The following is a 15,407-nucleotide window of genomic DNA, read 5'->3' as shown; positions in this document are numbered from 1 at the left end:
ACAAGTCCCACACACAGCTAGAAGTCCAATATTTTTTCAGGGGTAGATGGAGAAAAAAAATATATTCAGTTTGCAACCTGATGGAGGTCTGTATAGATGGATTAATAGAACATGTCCCACACACAGCTAGAAGCCCAATATTTTTTCAGAGGTAGATGCAGAAAAAAAATATATTCAGTTTGCAACCTGATGGAGGTCAGTATAGATGGACTAATAGAGGAAGTCCCACACACTGCTAGAAGGCCAAATATTTTTTCAGAGCTAGATGCAGAAAAAATTATATTCAGTTTGCAACCTGATGGAGGTCCGTATAGATGGACTAATAGAACAAGTCCCACACACAGCTAGAAGCCCAAATATTTTTTCAGAGGTAGATGCAGATAAAAATTATTTTTAATTTGCAACCTGATGGAGGTCAGTATAGATGGACTAATAGAGAAAGTCCCACACACTGCTAGAAGGCCAAATATTTTTTCAGATCTAGATGCAGATAAAAATTATTTTTAATTTGCAACCTGATGGAGGTCAGTATAGATGGACTAATAGAGAAAGTCCCACACACTGCTAGAAGGCCAAATATTTTTTCAGAGCTAGATGCAGAAAAAAATTATATTCAGTTTGCAACCTGATGGAGGTCAGTATAGATGGACTAATAGAACAAGTCCCACACACTGCTAGAAGCCCAAATATTTTTTCAGAGCTAGATGCAGAAAAAAATTATATTCAATTTGCAACCTGATGGAGGTCAGTATAGATGGACTAATAGAATGATGCTATGCCCAAAAGATTTTACTTCACTAGGTGCAGTAAAAAAATTGGTATTCTATACACAGGTGGTATATCTTGCAACACAGATAGGCTACTCCACTGACTAACACACTCTGCAGTAGGCCAAAAAGGATTAGCTTTGCTAGATTCAGCCAAATGCTGTGAAAAAAACTTGCACAGCACTGGCACAGACCTGCCTGGCAAAAACTGATAGGAACTGATGTAACCTAGTCCTGAAAAGGACTGCAATTACAATTAGTCTTTACTCCCACAATCTATCTATTTAAGAGCACAGACCTGCCTGATAAAAGTCGTAGGAAATGCTGTAACCTAGTCCTTAAAAGGACTGCAATCACAACTATTCCCTACTCCCAAGCTATCTGTAGATTTGTGCGAAAATTGGCTTGAAATTAACAAGGTATAGCGCACACAGCAACAGCGGTGCCGTCTAACACGCAGCTGCAGCAGTGAGAAAATGGTGGCGACGGGGAAAATGGCTTGGTCTTATAGGGCAAGGACATGTGACATACACTGCCAATGACACATGCCCTTGCTTGTGTGAAAAACAGCAGTTCGCTCCGTGTGTGCGCTGCTGATAGGCTGACAGACTGCACCTCCCCACTGCAAATGCGGGAAAGAGAAAAAAAAATGGAGATCTTCATTATTCCTGCAGAGATCCATCCCCTGCCCCTCCCCCCACCCCGCTGTACACTCAAACTGCGTATTAACATTAATTTTCATCATTACTGAGAAAAAATCCAGTTATGATTTTGGTGCACGAACAGTTATCGAACATAACCTCGAACAGCCGAATTTTTCTCAAATCGTTCGTGTTCGCCGAACGGCTCGAACACCGCCCAAAACAGCTCGAATTTGAGATTGGCGAACAGTTCGAGTAGAACAACGCTCATCTCTACTCAAGAGGCCTTGAATGGGGATGTAGACCCTGTGGTTCCTGTGTTGCATGTTCGAATACTGCCTCCACTAGAGGATTTACCAATGCGAACCAAACCAAAAGCTATAAGATAACCCATACCATCTGCTGTACCACAACGGGCGCTATTTATAGTGCGAGATGCCCATGTGATAAAATATACATCGGCATGACAACCAGAGAACTCCGCAGATGAACGAGAGAACATGTCCTGGATATAAAAGCAGCTATTGACATAAATGACGTGGAAGAATTGAAAACCCTGCCTCACCACTTTAAGAAGTTCCATGGATGTGATACCTCTTTACTAAAGGTTAGTGGGATAGATCGGGTATACATAAGGATACGTGGCGGGAATTGGAGAAAGGCATTGGCTCAGAAGGAAGTGAAATGGATAACTATTCTTGATACGATGGTCTCTAACGAGTTAAATGAGTCTAAGGCTGCGTTCACACATTGCATATTTTCCTGCATTTTTTTACGCTGCATATTTTCCTGCTTTTTTTTACCTGCGTTTTTTTTACGCAGGTAAAAAAAGCACCTCCATTCACACACTGCGTAAAAAGGCGCAGCAAAAAACGCAGTGTGAAAAATGAAGGGTGACATGTGTAATGTCACACTTCATTTCAGTGTGACATGTGTACTGTCTGTGTCTGTGTGTCCTGTGTGTCTATGTGTCGTGTGTGTGTGTGTGGATACTCACCTACCCGATGGATGAGAGATGCGTCTGCTCCGGTCCCGCGCTTGCAGCATCTGCCGTGAAGCGATCAGCTGACTGTCACGTGACCGGCTTGTAATCAGCTGATCAGCCGGTTACAAGCCGGTTAGCTAACAGCTGATCGGCTCACCGGCAGATGCTGGAAGCGCGGGATTGGAGCGGACCGGACGCCTCTCCCCTGACATTGGGCAGGTGAGTATCCATCCTGCGCCTCCGTTAAAAGCGATGGAATTACGCAGTGTGTGAACACCGCTGCATAATTCCATCGCTTATAATGGGCACAATAGAGAGAAAGCGCGGGACGCAGTTGCATAAAGAATTGACATGCCAATTCTTTACACAGCTGCGCTTTCCCACTGCGTAAAATTACACTGTGTCTGAACGGCAAAGTGAATTTCCCATTCACTTTGCTGGCAGACACAAAGCACATTGCGTATTTTCAAAAAGCGCGCGCAAAGAAGCGCGCGAAAATACGCAATGTGTGAACGCAGCCTAACAGTTTTGCTCCATTCCTATAATCTCTCTTTGTCACGGATGTGTTTTACTGGCTCATAATGCTTTTAAATGTATAGAATTGATATTTTAACTATTTTATTTCGGTTTTTGTGTTTCTTTGTACTTATTGTATCCTTTTTATCCTCCTCTTTGTAGTTCTTTCGCCTATTTCATATGGGACCCGTATATGAGAAATTTGAAGTCTTCATCTATATTTGGGTTGGATGTACCAGCGAGCTATATTCAGGCCACATCTCCAGCGTCAGATTGTTCATGACACATGTCTGTGTGTCTGTCATTTCTTTACTATGTAGTATCACTGTATATCATATATTTTATTATTTTTACGTTTATGCATAATACATTTGGCTCTAATATTGAATTGGTGTTCCACACCAATATATTATATCTTCCATATTGAGCCATATATATATTACAGCTATGGTGTTACATATTGCTTAAGATATATACTTTTTTAACATACTTTTTACACGCTATACAATAATCATGAGCCCTATATATATTTATTTTTCTTTTTGTACACTGTGCACTTTAGGATCCATGTGATGAAATATGTACCACTGTATTTATTTATTACTCATGTGTAATTATTATCTTTATTAATTATTATCTTCTATGGTATATGTGTCCTTTTCTTGGCACATATAATTTTCTTTTTACTTAGTACTTACCTATGCACAATAGGATCTGCGTTCCACCGTGACACGCAATGAGCGTTGTTCCACTGGATTTACCACTTACGTCACTTTCACCTTTTGCGGCTCAACTTGACACCGAATGCGCAATATATGTCACTTCCACAGTTTGTGGTCCAACATGACACGCACGCTGACGCCGCCGCTTCCAGTGGACCGCGCTCCATGGAGACGCGAACCCCCTGATGCGACCGGGATTGGCTTACTAAAGCATTGCGTTATGCTTGCACACGTGCATCCTACTAATTAATTATGATGACTGTCTCCCTATTGGTTGGTCCTCCTTTATATACCTTACCTTTATGCCTGACACTATATCCTAGTTAAAGCCAACGGTGAAACGCGCGTCGGATCTCTGTGGACTCTGTGGGACTGGCAGATATCTCATTGTACTATTACTTTACTATGGTGACACTTTTGATCCATATGACATACTGAGCTACACATGTGGACTTACAGCTACCATTGCAATATATTCTTATCTTTAACATCTTATTATGTATTGTAATATATATACATAGGGAAGATATAATAATAATTCTGCACTGTATTGTTTGCTAGTGTACTTACACCCACTTGGGCTAATATTTATTGCACTATACACTTTACCATATGCATTTTTAATTTGAATAATATATGATTGGTTGGCCCTGTGGTTGTTTATTTGAGATCAGTGTCCTTTGTAATTTTACCTGCTGACCCCCGGATGTCCATTATGCCTGGGCATCTTTTCTCCTCAATGTGTAATTGTATTTTGATGTTTTTTAATTTTAATAAAATAAATAATCTTATTATTACATTTGACTATGTGTCATATTCATAGGTTTGTTTAGACTGCAGTGCATATAGCGCAAGAGGGTCCATTGAAAGTCCTATCTGCTGCTGTAATAATTACAGATATTTGTAGACATAGCCCCAGATATCAGGGGCCAGGGCAAATTTTTTTTATCTTAATCCTGGTTATTTGCTTAAAAAACAATCCAGAGTACACCCTTTTTCTGCTCCATTTGCTTGTTAGCACTGCAGAATACAGCCAGATCTGTTCCATATTTCAGGTATAAAAATCCAGAAATTTTAACTGAATATGCAAAATATTGGCCTCCTTTTCCATTCTGTTGCAGTGTGTCGGTCAAGCAATTCACACTATGAGTCTGTGAAGAATAATATTAGTAAATTAGAGGCCTGCTATTTAAAACCGTGGTTCTCTGTCAGACATAACACCTATAAGAGTGTTCCAAAATCAGCCATATCTTCCATTTTCATTTCGCTGCAGTGTGTCAGTCAAGCTATTCACACTAGGTCTCTGTGTAGAATAATATTAGTAAATTACAGGCCTGCTATTTAAAACCGTGGTTCTCTGTCAGACTTATCACCTATAAGATTGTTCCAAAATCAGCTATTTCTTCCATTTTCACTTTATTGCAGTGTGTCGGTCAAGCTATTCACACTGGGTTTCTGTGAAGAATAGTATTAATAAATTACAGGCCTGCTTTTTAAAACCGTGGTTCTCTGTCAGACATATCACCTATAAGAGTGTTCCAAAATCAGCTATTTCTTCTATTTTCATTTTATTGCAGTGTGTCGGTCAAGCTATTCACACTAGGTGTCTGTGAAGAATAGTAATAGTAAATTACAGGCCTGCTATTTAAAACCGTGGTTCTCTGTCAGACATATCACCTCTAAGAGTGTTCCAAAATCAGCCATTTATTCTATTTTCATTTCATTGCAGTGTGTCGGTCAAGCTATTCAAACTAGGCCTCTGTGTAAAATAATATTAGTAAATTACAGGCCTGCTATTTAAAACCGTCGTTCTGTGAGACGTATCACATATAAAAGCGGTTCAAATCCAGCCATTTGTAGTTAACGTGGAAAATATTGTCCTCCATTTATAGATTGTAGCAGTGTCAGTGTACACCATTTTACAGCTCCATTTGCTTGTTCACAGAATACAGCCAGATTTTTTTAGTTTTATTCATATTACTGTATTGCGGAAGCAGAGGAACTTTTTTCAATAATCAGACGCACGTGATCCATATGACTGCCGTAATAATACAGAACTTTTGTGGAGCGTGCCAAATATTCCACTCCTTTTAAAGTCAGCCACCTGTGTTTTGTTGAACCAATTGACACTTGGTCGCTGACAAATACCATACTAATAGGATACTGCCTGAACCTGTGGCCATCAGACGTTATCCCATATGACTGCCCTAATAATCCAGCAATTATTGTAAGCATGTCAAATATTACACTCCATTTAAAGTATTGCAGTTGAGGGTTCAAACCTATTCTAGTTGGCCGCTGGCAAATAGCATATCTATGAACAATGTTGTCTGTGAACAATGTTGAGTATTACGCCACTTTTCTAGACTGACGAAAATAAAACATACAAAAAACAAGCTAAAATAAAAATTTTTTAAGAAATATTCTTTCCAGGGTAATGACTTGTATATAAGGCCAAAGGAATAAAAAAAAAAAAGTTATGGGCTGTGGAAGACATTTATGCGACCAGAATGAACACTCATGTGCAGCTGGTGATGATACCACCTAGCATCAGCACCTGTTCCTATTGTAAATGCATCTGACAGCATTATCGATAGGGAATAGAATAGATTTTTTTTGCCAGCACTAGCAGCATGCAGTAAAAGACAATAATACCTGTCTGGATCAGTGTAATTCGCTATCCATACTGAGATACCTTACCCCTAAAAGAATTTCAGATAAGACAGTTAATATTCTAGAACATAGAATCTATTTGAATTGTCCATCCCATTATTAAGGAGTGTGTCTCCTATACTGTTATTGCATAAGCAACAATTTCAAGGGCTGTCAAAAATTTGGACTCACTCCAATACACATTTGAAGAGACGTAAAGAAAAAAAACAAAAAAAAACAGTAGGATCTTTCTGTGGTATAAATACCAGACTCACCATTTTAACCTCAATGTAATCATATTGTTTAGCTCCTGCACCTCCTCCTTCAATTTGGACTCCATCTCCAAAATGACCACATCAGTCACAAGCTGGAAGTACTGCAGCACTGCCTTGGCCAAGTGGCAACAGGCTGTGCTGAAGATAATATGCTTAATGCTTAGGTGACAAACCGCTTACCGCTGCAGAGTTGTTGAAAGCTGTAACACAGCAGCCTGATCTGTGGCTCTCACCGCTGAACATACAGCCAGGCATGGTCGTGTGTGACAATGGTTGGAACCTAGTAAATGCAGTTTCTCTCTATGCCAATCCTTTCACCGAGCTAAAGAATATGGTTGTGATGAAATACAGCTATCACCAAGAAGCAGTGTCAGACTGAAAAACATTGGGCCCACCAGAGGATTTGATTCTGAGGGCCCACCTTTCTCCGCCACTCAAGAGCCCCATAGCAGCTGCGAAGTTTGCGCTATCATGAACTCTCCTGATGGAGATGCCAGTGTCCACCCGAAGATTCTCTGGTGGGCCCGTCCAACCCTGCTGAGAGGCAGCCCTGGCTAAGAAAAGTGTGTGGGAAGGTTCCTAGACACTCTATGGCTGCTTTTTTACTGAGAGGGAAACCCACGCAAGCATGGGGAGAACATACAAAATCCTTGCAGATGTTGTCCTTGGTGGGATTTGAACCCAGGACCTCATCGCTGCAAGGCTTCAGTGCTAACCACTGAGCCACTTTGCTGCCCTCTCTGTTCTCCCTCTGATATCTAACATGCTGGAGAAACTTGCACCTCCAGCCACTCAGTATCTTCAGCTTCTTGGTGAGAAACTAATGTATTTAGGCAGTCACTCAGTCTACCAAATAAAATTCCTGAGAAGGAAATTGTGGATGGCTTCGCTACTGGTACTGGATGCCATTAACAAACCACTGAAAATATTCCAGGCTGGTTGGAGCCAAGGTGATTCACACAGAAAAGTACCAGCAGCAAGCTAAGGAGATGGTGGCCTCTATCATCATCACGACCTCACCTCGGCACTATGAACTCTCCTGATGGAGAAGCCAGGGCCCACCGGATGAGTCTCCGGTTCTCTGATGGGCCCCTCCAACCCTGCCGAGAAGCAGCCCTGACTAAGAAAAGTGTGTGGGAAGGTTCCCGGACACTCTATGGCTGTTTTTTTTTTTACTGTGGACTGGCTCCGTACTGTCCCTGGCCACATTCACCTGTCCACATGTTTGTGGTTAGGCGGTCCTTCCCAGTAAGTGCACTGGGAAGGGCACGGGTAATTTTTTGGGACCGGCGCTTCTGGAAGGTAGAGACGATACCGGGAGAAATAGTAACGGCTGAGGACCGAGTATAGACAATCATGAGGTTGTGGAAAGCTTCTGCGTCCACGAGCCTAAAAGGCAACATTTCAAATGCAAGCAGTCCAGAAATGTGGCAGTTTAGTATTGCGGCCTGTGGGTGGGTGGCTGGCAGGCTGCATACTTGAGCTTACATTCCAAGTAACAGAAAACTAAGCAGATGGTGGCCTCTATCATCATTGCGACCTCACCTTGGCACTATGAACTCTCCTGACGGAGAAGCCAGGGCCCACCGTGACACACACCTTGCCCATTTTAAATGGCGTTTAAGATTTATCACGTTGCCAAAAATGTCTGTATTATTATCACAGTAATATAGGATCACATCTGATGAGATGACCACAGTTTTAGGCAGTGCCCTGGGAGTCAGAGATGCTTCCAGGAGTTTTCTCATGTCACACACCACATGGTGCTTCCCGGTGAATGCATTTGTCTTGGTTAAAAGCAATGCAAAAGTGAAAAAACGCATCAAAAATGCTACGTGTAAACATAGCCCAAGGTGTGGAGGAGCATTTTTGTTTTTGTATATTTATTTTGCCTTATATACAAGTCATTACCCTGGAAAGGATGTTCCTTAACATATTTCCCAGGAAAATCCATTTTGGTTTCATTTTTGTATGTTTTATTGTGAGTCCGTAAAAGTGGCATAATACCTCTGACAACATTGTTGACAGCAATGACCAGGGAGTCAGAAATGCTTCCAGGGGTCTTCCCATGTCATTTGAGCATTGTTCCCATCAATTTGGGCAATTTTTAAGCCCTCTGCAGACCGCCGGGGGGAGCCGCAGGAAAAATGCTCGAGTTTCCCATTTACAATTTGCTCGATCTGAGCAACAAGTACCCGAATATTTTAGTGCTAGTACATCACTACTAATTATATCCATGCCTTGTTTGTAGCAATCCATTTTTCTGTGTTGGAGAAATCCATAGATGAGTTTAATGCTATTAAGTAGCAAGTGCTGTGGGCAGTACATTGCACTTGTAGCTCTCCTGCCTCTCTCCCTATTCCCACCACCTGTCTCCAGTCTCTGACTGACGGGTCACTCTTGTCTCTGTGACCTGTCTTCCCCAATTGAGATCTCTCAAGCTCCGTTAGTGACTGGGAGTGTAGTGACTGGGAGTGTGAATGTGCAGATTGGTACACTGGTCTTATGACTAGTGACGTCACTAGGACCTTACTGTGTATGCCCCAGCCATCCCTGGCACTGACGACGCTTGTGAAGTCACTGAAACAGGAGTGACCTGTCATTCAGAGTTAGAAGGTGTTAAGCACATGCCCGGACTGACTGGTGTGAGCGTGGTTAGTGATCCCACTGGACCATTAACCGAGGAGTGCCTGGAGGGGTGTGACTAAGTATCAACTCGCACGGCGGCTCAGTCGACTCCGTGAACCAGGGAGGAACCGAGCAGAGGGACCAGGTGCTACCCCAGGTCAGACCCCGGTCACAGCTGTTGACACACACAAGGGGAATGCAGGAATAGGCAGGTTAGGCTGGCATACAGACAGGTGGGTACTGGCAGGCACGGCTGGTATGCAGACTGGTGGGTACTGGCAGGCACGGCTGATATGCAGACAGGTGGGTACTGGCAGGTAGGAACGCAGGCAGGATAGGGACCAGTACAGACTGGGATATAGGAACAGAGCCGCAGGTGCGGTAAACAAGCAGAGCAGAGAAAAACCCGCAGGTGGGGTAGACAAGCAAAGCAGAGCAAAACCCGCAGGTGTGGTAGAAAAGCAGAGCAGAGCAAAACCTGCAGGTAGGGTAGACAAGCAAAGCAGAGCAAAACCCGCAGGTGCGGTAGAAAAGCAGAGCAGAGCAAAACCCGCAGGTGCGGTAGACAAGCAGAGCAGAGCAAAACCCGCAGGTGCGGTAGACAAGCAGAGCAGAGCAAAACCCTCAGGTGTGGTAGACAAGCAGAGCAGAGCAAAACCCGCAGGTGGGGTAGACAAGCAAAGCAGAGCAAAACCCGCAGGTGCGGTAGACAAGCAGAGCAGAGCAAAACCCGCAGGTGTGGTAGAAAAGCTGAGCAGAGCAAAACCCGCAGGTGGGGTAGACAAGCAAAGCAGAGCAAAACCCGCAGGTGTGGTAGAAAAGCAGAGCAGAGCAAAACCCGCAGGTGCGATAGACAAGCAGAGCAGAGCAAAACCCGCAGGTGCGGTAGACAAGCAGAGCAGAGCAAAACCCGCAGGTCCGTTAGACAAGCAGAGCAGAGCAAAACTCGCAGGTGTGATAGACAAGCAGAGCAGAGCAAAACCCTCAGGTGTGGTAGACAAGCAGAGCAGAGCAAAACCCGCAGGTGGGGTAGACAAGCAAAGCAGAGCAAAACCCGCAGGTGCGGTAGACAAGCAGAGCAGAGCAAAACCCGCAGGTGTGGTAGAAAAGCTGAGCAGAGCAAAACCCGCAGGTGGGGTAGACAAGCAAAGCAGAGCAAAACCCGCAGGTGTGGTAGAAAAGCAGAGCAGAGCAAAACCCGCAGGTGCGATAGACAAGCAGAGCAGAGCAAAACCCGCAGGTGCGGTAGACAAGCAGAGCAGAGCAAAACCCGCAGGTCCGTTAGACAAGCAGAGCAGAGCAAAACTCGCAGGTGTGATAGACAAGCAGAGCAGAGCAAAACCCGCAGAGCAAATACACACAAGGTACTTACAATGAAGTAGCGAGTGGACACTAAACTCATAAACAGAAGGACAGAGACAACGAGTTGGAGTTAGGTGCAGGTTCAGACACTGCAGGAAAAGGGAAGATACGGACATAGAGACAAACAAGCAATGGGCTAGGACACTGTTCAGACAGGAACTGAACCAGGAACAACACACAGGAATGAGCCTGGGAACTCAACTCCCAGGGTGGTGGAAACAGACTAGAAGTCACAGATTCAGGTAATGGGCCTGGGTATACAGCCCCCATGGTGGCGGAACAGACTAGAAGTCACAGATACAGGAAACAGGCCTGGGTATACAGCCCCCAGGGTGGCGGAAACAGACAAGATACAGGACAGGACCTGGCAACTCAGTTGCACAGAACACACTGAAAGAAAGTGTTGGTCAGCCACCTCCTACTGGGTGGAGGGGGTTTAAGTATCCAGTGACTCACAGCATTAGGCTGGGGACGCATTAGGACTGTGCACACAGTAACTATAAGAAACAGGCAGTAACCGTGCCGCCGCCCTAAGCAATCAGACAAGAGACATGCACACAGCAGGTACTGGAGCAAAGTGTGCAGCCTCGACTGATAGGTAAGATGGCGGTCTTGCATGGTGGGAGGTGGTAAGCCATGCCAGCACGCTGCAAGGGATGTTACAAAAGGTAGGCAGTAGGAAGGAAAGCGGAAACAGCTACAAGTGTATTGTCCCACCACATGGCACTTGGGATTCATTAACATACAATTTCAACTATGGATTTTTCTAAAACAGCAAAAGTGATTCTTATAAGGGTGCTTTCACACTGCTTTTTTTCACACATTTGTCGGTCCCTTAAGGGGTTTACATCTGAACCTCTCCCAGCAAAAGGGGATTTGGGCGTATGCACCAATGGGGCCATTGACTATAATGGTGCCATCTGAGTGAACATGTGCTTTGATGATCATCATTTTCAGGCATATACGCCTACTGTAAGCGGACACACAGACGTAGTAGACATAAAGGAACCGACAAACGTGTGAAAAGCGCAATGTGAAAGCACCCTAAGAAAGGTAAAGATTTTAGCAGCATTAAAGCATCTTTTACATGCCATTAGTTTGGGGTATAAAAACCTGATGACAGGTTGTCTTTAACCACTTTACAGCCTGTGGCGTATTAGTACGCAACAGGCTGTAACCCCCGGTTCAGTGAGGTCTCCAGCGCTGATTCTAACAGCTGACATGTGCCCGCAACAGCCGCGGGTGGAATCGCGATCTGCTGATCACCTCTATGTAGCAGAGGCAATCAGACAAGTGCTGCTTCTAGTCTCCTATGGAGACTTTAAAAGCAAGCAAAAAGTGAAAAAAAATATTTTTTTAAATATTTAAAAAATTAAAAAAATATAAAAGTTTAAATCACCCCCCTTTCGCCCCATTCAAAATAAAATAATAATAAAAAAAACCACATACACATATTTGGTATCGCCGCGTTCAGAATCGCCCAATCTATCAATATATAAAAAGAATTAACCCTATCGGTAAACGGCGTAACGAGAAAAAAATTCTAAACGCCAAAATTACGTTTTTGGCGTTTAGAAAAACATTGGATCTACCCCAAAATAGTATTAGTAAAAACTTCAGCTCGGCGCACAAAAAATAAGCCATCACCCGGCACCAGATCCTGAAAAATGGAGACGCTACAGGTCTTGGAAAATGGCGCCATTTTTTTTTTTTTTTTACAAACTTTGGAATTTTTTTTCAGCATTTAAATAAAAAAGAACCTATACATCTTTGCTATCTACAAACTCGTAATGACGTGGAGAATAATAATGACAGGTCAGTTTTAGCATTCAGTGAACGTGGTAAAAAAAATTTAAAAAAACATCTGTGGTATTGCACTTTTTTTGCAATTTCACCGCACTTGGAATTTTTTTCCCATTTTTCCGTACACGATATGGTAAAACTAGTAATGTCGTTGAAAAGTAAAACTCGTCCTGCATAAAATAAGCCCTTACACGGCCATATTGACCAAAATATAAAAACGCTATGGCTCTGGGAACAAGGGGAGCAAAAAACGAAAATGCAAAAACGGAAAATCCCAGGGTTGCGAAGGGGTTAAAGACTGTTTCTGATATGTAATGTGTAATTGCGGAATAATAGGTCAAATAACGTATTACATTTATTTCCAATGACTAAATGGGATAAAGCACCCCATAATTTTTTTTTACACAAGTTCGCCTGAGTATAGCAACAACTCATATGACATATGAGGATGAAAACTGCTGTATAACACATTTCAAAAATACACTATTTATGGCAATACTCTTTAGCCTGATATTGTTCAAGTTTGGGTGATAGCACAACTTTTATATGTTGATGCCTGTCTCTTTAAAACCAATCTAGCCACCATTTTTTTCACAAAAACACTATACAAGAAAGTAGAGACCGAACTCGTATTGTTTCACTTTTAATTTTAATGATTAATTCTCATCACTGCCATAAGTTAAAAGGAACCTGTCACTAGCAAAAACTGTATTAACCTACAGATATGGACTCAGTCTGCAGATTAATGGCGTTACTGTAGCGTCGGCGTCTCCGCCTCCTGCCCGGCAGAGACACCGATCCCCTCACCGCCGCTGTCCCGGTCCGGCGTCCTCCGGCTCCCTTGCTGCATGTGCCCGGGGTGCACGCGCCGAGCGCAGATCCCCGGGCACTGTGCTTAGGGCGCGCTCCCTCCCTCTTAAAGGGGCCACGTGCACTGTCTTAAAGAGTCCCCAGCCAAGGGCGGAGGACTGCCCCCATATAAGGCACCTACTCCAAAATGGAGATGCCTGTGCAATGTTGAAGTTTGTGTGCTAACACTCTCTCCAGCCCTCAGGTCCCAGTGCTGTCCGCCAGCCTGCCTATCTGCCATGCCTGCCAGCCCGTCTATCTGCCATGCCTGCCAATCAGCCTGCCAGCCGAGCCTGTCCATCAGTCAGCTCCATCCACCTGCCTACCAGCCGTGCACATCTGTCTGCCCATCTGTCATGCCAGTCCGCTTCAGCTATCAGCCCCGTGGGAGTCGCCTGCTCTCACGCGAGGCCGGTCCCAGAGTGACACCTGGTTCACCTTTCCGGTCCCTCCTTGGTTCATGGAGTCAACTAAGCCGCCATGTAGCCAGGGTCGGTCCGGGTAGGCACTTAGTTACGCCCCTCTGGTCCCTCCTTGCACCATGGCACAGTGGTTCCACCATTCGGACCTGTAACAGTTCCTAACCTGTCCGGTGCCTGCACGTAGCCGAATGCTGTGGGAAGAAAATTACGTTTATTCTTCTTGGCAGCATTCGGTTTCCGTCATGGGACGGTGCCGGTGCTGATGCAGTCACATATCTGCAGGTTAATAGTGTTTTTGCTGGTGACAGTTTCCCTTTAATATTACATGTAAATGTTCGGTGATAAACAAAACCTCTCTTCAAGCATTGGTGTCAGCTGCTGCAGGTGGAGAGGCAAAATTGTCTGATATAGGTACAAAATATTGCCACTCCACATGACTTGCATATCAGTTAATCCTGCTGACCCAATAACTGTAGCAAACTTAAAGGGGTTGTTCATATTTAGAGTGAAAGTGAATCCTCACAACATACACATTTCGTGCTGTCAGGATTCTCTATTGTCGTCAACGAGACCTTGTGGTCATTTGATAGCAAGTATGCAATATGCATACTCCTGGCCACATTCCAACTAGACATGCGTGGCCTCGCTCAATACAAGTGAATTAAGCGAGGGCATACAAGTCAAGTCGGAATGTCGCCGGAAGCATGCATATTGCATACCTGCGGTCACATGACCGACCGGTCTTGTCGCTGGCACCAGACAGCATAAACTTTTGTGCCAAACCTGGACAATGCTTTAAATGACACTGGATCCATTTTGTTCTTGATTCTCCATACCTGTCACCAAACTTTTATTGCTTGAAGCATCAAAAATGATTCTTTTGATGTCCATCAAGCTCTTAAATGGGTTATCCAGTGCTACACACTTCCGCACACGTATGGGCACATCCCAGCATTATACACACAAAGCTGCCTGGATGAGGTGTCCCCAGCTGCTGAAGATCCATCATGCTGCAAATATTATTTTCCCTCAGTGCCACTATGCCTCCCAGGTAAACTTGGGAACTGGTTCTCTGCAAGTATCAAGACTCTCTGGATCACTTCATGATGAGACTAAACTACAATAAGCCGTGGCTGGTGACTCCATTCATCTTCTCCGGATGCAGTGTGTTCTTTATGTCTGAGACTGTGGGAAGTAATCAGGCCTGGTGTAGCCAGAGCATTCCTAGAGGAGCTCCTTATTCAGAACTCTGTAGGAGTCTCTTCTGGACTCTGGCATGCCGGAAACCTAGTCCACCATCATTTGCAACACTTTCTATAGGCCAATGCATTGGATTCCTGAGGCCCTTGTCCTAGATCTTAAACATTGTGAATCTCTTTATGCTGCGATTCTACTGCCTCCATTTTGATTCTTTTGATGTCCATCAAGCTCTTAAATGGGTTATCCAGTGCTACACACTTCCGCACACGTATGGGCACATCCCAGCATTATACACACAAAGCTGCCTGGATGAGGTGTCCCCAGCTGCTGAAGATCCATCATGCTGCAAATATTATTTTCCCTCAGTGCCACTATGCCTCCCAGGTAAACTTGGGAACTGGTTCTCTGCAAGTATCAAGACTCTCTGGATCACTTCATGATGAGACTAAACTACAATAAGCCGTGGCTGGTGACTCCATTCATCTTCTCCGGATGCAGTGTGTTCTTTATGTCTGAGACTGTGGGAAGTAATCAGGCCTGGTGTAGCCAGAGCATTCCTAGAGGAGCTCCTTATTCAGAACTCTG

The sequence above is a fragment of the Phyllobates terribilis genome, unplaced genomic scaffold (genome assembly GCF_046119375.1).
Source record: "Phyllobates terribilis strain yellow unplaced genomic scaffold, ASM4611937v1 Scaffold_1__5_contigs__length_1240528914, whole genome shotgun sequence".
NCBI lineage: Eukaryota > Metazoa > Chordata > Amphibia > Anura > Dendrobatidae > Phyllobates > Phyllobates terribilis.
This window is presented reverse-complemented; position numbering follows the sequence as displayed.